This window comes from Toxotes jaculatrix, chromosome 19 (genome assembly GCF_017976425.1).
Source record: "Toxotes jaculatrix isolate fToxJac2 chromosome 19, fToxJac2.pri, whole genome shotgun sequence".
In the NCBI taxonomy this organism is placed as follows: domain Eukaryota; kingdom Metazoa; phylum Chordata; class Actinopteri; family Toxotidae; genus Toxotes; species Toxotes jaculatrix.
Genome location: NC_054412.1, coordinates 12,056,444 through 12,061,013, shown reverse-complemented (window position 1 = coordinate 12,061,013; position 4,570 = coordinate 12,056,444).

Below are 4,570 nucleotides of genomic sequence, written 5' to 3'. Positions count from 1 at the left end.
TAATAGAATATACCAGGTAGGCACCTTACTGGCAGTAATGGCTGGAGACATTATCTTCTGCTCAGAGCGTTTTCATCCGGATCAAACGATCGTCATCTGGGAGCTCACACACACAGCTAGACATCATCATGACAGCCATGCCTTACATTCAAGAGTTCACGAAGGCGAATATGTCTCTGCCTACTTGAGAGAAGATGAGTAGATTTTTGGCATAGTGGATATGAGCCGGAGCTGGCTGGTCCTCTATAGCCAGCAGTCACAGTCAGTCTCCTCATCTTCCCCCAGTCAGCATCCCAGGGGAAGCAGGAATTGACGTGCCATTAAAGAGGCTTTGAAGAGAGGCAACTGTCAGCATGACTGCCTCCGCTTTCTAGCACTGAAGGAATGGAAGTACAGATCTGGGTGCAATGAGGACAGAGAGAACAGCTTTGGAAATACATCTCACTGTATCCTGTGTGCTGCGAGGAGTTAGGTAGAGCTGTCTCTAAAGCAAAAGCTGTGATGGAAAATTGAACGTTTTTTTTTACACTGACAAAAGATAAGAACGAAATGAGTCACATTCGAAAAAAATAGTAAACTGTGATTGTTGACAGATGTTTTCCATTGAACATGTAGGTGCAAACACTAATATGCTGAGTAATTAAGAGAAAGGAGCATCAGTAAACATTTTTTTATTCACTCATCATATGATAAAAGTAATAGCACGTGAAATGGTTATTCTCCTCTATTTCACTTTGTCCATGACCTCAGTGACATCACACAGACACCATTATTTCACAACACACACATACAATGCAGGGGAGTCAAGTGTAACCAAACTCACAATGATGTCATGTGTATAATAAACCGGTACAGTGACAAGGCAGAGGAGATGACCTCATTTCCAGTGTGATTGCCACAAAAAACAAGAGTTTTGGGGACTTTCTCTTTTTTGGCCGCAAAGTTGCTGTTAAAATTTAAATTGCACACAACGTCAGGCCTCATGATACTTTCACATCAGCTGATGGAAATTGTGAAAAAGCAAACAAAGAGCGATAATGGTTTTTCTCTCTTGTGTGAGTGAACTGTACAGTACTATACATAAAATTGACTTGCACATTGGTGGCTGTGTATATGTCAAAGCTACGCAACATTACATTGTTAGATTTCATGAATACGCTTTATGCATGTCATGAAAAATAACACCCAAGAGCCATGCTGTCTCATAAGCAGCTTTTTTTTTTAACCGTTATTCACATCAAGCCAATTCTTGCCACCGTTAAATGAATTACATTCGCTTGCTTTCAGCACACTGTAGCCTTCAAGCCTCATATTGCATGCTATTGCCTTGAATGATTTTCTTCATTGTTTGTCTGCCGAGTCTCTCTGAATAAGCATGTGCCCCACCCCTCCCTAAAAACACCACCAGCGCCACGTCTGGAAGCACAACTGGTGCGGGATCAAAAGAAGTCGCGTAAACAACCCATGAAAACGGTTATGTTACGGATGACACCATCACTTAATTACAGTGTCTTTTACACAAAGCGGTGTCTTGCTTGTTGCCACCAAGGAGGGATATACAGCCAGATGAAGCCTGCTATTACTGGGCTACAATCATTTTTATAGCAGAAACAGTAAAATGTTTAATAGAGAATTAAACAAAATGGTTTACCATTGCCGTATGTAGCTCATCATGAAACCTCTGACTGAATATAGCATCCAGCCGTCCATTTAGCTGTCCCTGATGCCCCTAAGTCCATGACTTAAGTCACAAGTATGACTTAAATGCTAAAGAAGGATTGGGAGCATTGAGGTCACATGCATTAGATGACCTCTGACCTTGTTTGCATGACTGTTCCCTCTGGCACAAGATGTAATCACAAACTCTGCATGGGCTACTTTCTCAAGAAGCAGCACAAAAAGAGAAACATAAACATCCTTTGGTTTCCTCGGAGTTGTATTCTTACCCATTCATATAACCAAATGTGAGCAAAAGCATAAACAGCCCTTATTTTTATCTGTGACATGCCGTCATCATCCCACAGTGTAAATGACAAGCTGTTGTCTTTGCATTTCCATCACACATATTTCTGAGGAAGTGAGAAAAATGTGAATGTGCTCTTGTACTTTCAGAGGTTAATGACAGTGGCTGCTGTAAACACGTCATTAAACACGTTTGGTCCTTATTATCCTTATTTGGTCCTTGGTTGATTTGACCTTTAACCCCACAATCACCTGAAAGCACGAGAGTGTCATCTTTAACCAACAAGTGAGCTGAGCTTTTAAATAGAAATTAGCTGGTCTTCCATTCATAATTCTTCTATTTTCTTGCTTATAATTTTCCATGACCTTGGGCTGTTATTTTTAGTACTGGTTTAGTATTCTTTTAGTCCTGAGACTCTTACAGGGCAGCTACATTCCCAGAAGTAAACCTCATCTGTCCAGACTGGACATGAAAGCCTACCACAATGTCCACAGGCTGTCATCTTTTTAATGAAAAGCCGTACAGGTTGTCAGACAGGGAATTTTTAGAGCTATAGCTTTGAAATCCTCGCCCTGATTTAATAAAGGAAGTGAATGTTTGCTCAGTAAAGAGTCATCAGTGAGGCGTGCGGGTGGACAGGAATAGCTGCAAAAACTTTCCCCACTCTTTTAGGTGTGCAGGCAGGACTTTGGGGCAGCAGAGGGAGCAAACAATGACATCAGGATCACCTCCCACGCACACACACACATAACACACACACACACACAAATTTCAGTGCACAACCGCTCCTGTGGTGGTTGAGGAGTCGACACGTCAGGATTAAGTGATGTCATCCCCTAAGCAGCTCTTCTGTGGTCTCCCTCTGGGACCCCCGTGACCCCTCAGGAGCCACCTGCAGTTCATAAACATCACCCGTGTGCATGTCTCAGGAGAGTTCACAGGAAAGGCCACAGCCCAGATAGCCAACAATGGGAGCCAGAGATGCACAGGGCCCAAACCGATGCATCATGGCATTCCTGCTGAGTGTTGTCAGCCTGGTCGGGGGAAATCCACCTCAGGAATTACTCTGGCTGAAACCAGTTGGGACACTGATTATGAGTCCTGTTAAATGATGACAGCCTGATAATATGGTGGCTGTGCATCCTTGTTTGTTACACACTTTGTTTTTATCAAATAGATGGAAAACTACTTTTAAAAAAAAGCGTTTGGGTTGTCAGGTTGTTAAAAAAAATCAATTTGGCAACTGTATATCTTCCTCTAGTATAACTTGTCTTTTGCCCTCTTTAATTCATCATGTCTGCAGCCTGCATTAATGAACTGAATGCTCGACCACTTGCAGAGCTGAGCAAAAGCATCTAAACCGAAATCTGTTAACATTTCATTTCTTTATTAAAAGTGTAAACATTAACACCTGCTGCCCTGATGGCTTATTATATGGTGAGAAGCTCATGACCTCTTGTTAACAACCTCACTGCTTTCTCAAAACCCATCAAGTCTGCAGTTAATAATGTTAGTAAGTAATTAGTAAGTCTCAGTTTCTAATAAACTATCAAGATGAATTAAAGAGGCAACTGAAAAGGAGAAACGAGGAGAAGATTCACCGCTTAAACTGATTTTTTTCTCAACCCAAATCCGTTATGAATGCCTCACCACTGATCTATAAAACATTAATAAAGGATTTAATAACCATAAAATAGTTTAAACTAGATACAGTATGCCTTATTAGAAAGTGGAACCATCTCTGTTCACTGGCTGGAATTGATTACCTGGAAAGTGTTCCCAGCAGCTCTGTACCTGAACTCAGAGTTATTAATGTGAGACTAACTATGTGAAACCCTGGGAGCATTTAGTATTATGTACCTTAGTGACACCTCAGGTGCCAGAGAATATCTCTACATCTTAATTAGTGTTTCTACTATTCATCCTTGAGTTGGGAGGGGGGGGGGGGGGGGGGCTGTGTCACAAACAACCCAGGGGTGACAGAAATAGGTCCACTCCTGTACTGACATCCATGCGTGTCTAATGAGTCCATCAGTGTGACAGCACAGCGTCCTGGGGGACCCTCCGTTCATGATTACCAGTGTATCACAGATGAATGTTCCTGGATTGAGAATGCCATCTGTCCTCACATCTGACTGTGTGCTTACCAAACAGGAGTTCAAGGTAATTCACGTGCAAGCAGCACCTGTTTGTTGTTTTGTCAAACAAGCTCCCATCACATGTCACACCTCTCTCATTTCCTCTATATTCTCTGCAAGTCAAATGCGTGTGTTTGTGTAACAGACAACGTTCAAGGACCATAAGATATGAGCCCAGATATGTCAAATGCCACCAAGATATAAATGATTTACCACATCTACCTCAAGAGCACATGCAGCGTATTAAGTTTTCAATAATTGATGCTACATCCCGTTGGTCACCAACACAATTTTCACACATCAGGTGAGGCAATCAAAGTGAAAATGATGTATATCAACTTAACTTTGCATTTCAGGATTTTAAAAGGCTCCCTGGGGAGACACAGCGAGGTGGAATTACTCACATAATAAAAGGTTGTTGCACGCTACACATCAGCAACCTCTTCATAGCACTTGACGCTGAAAGGTT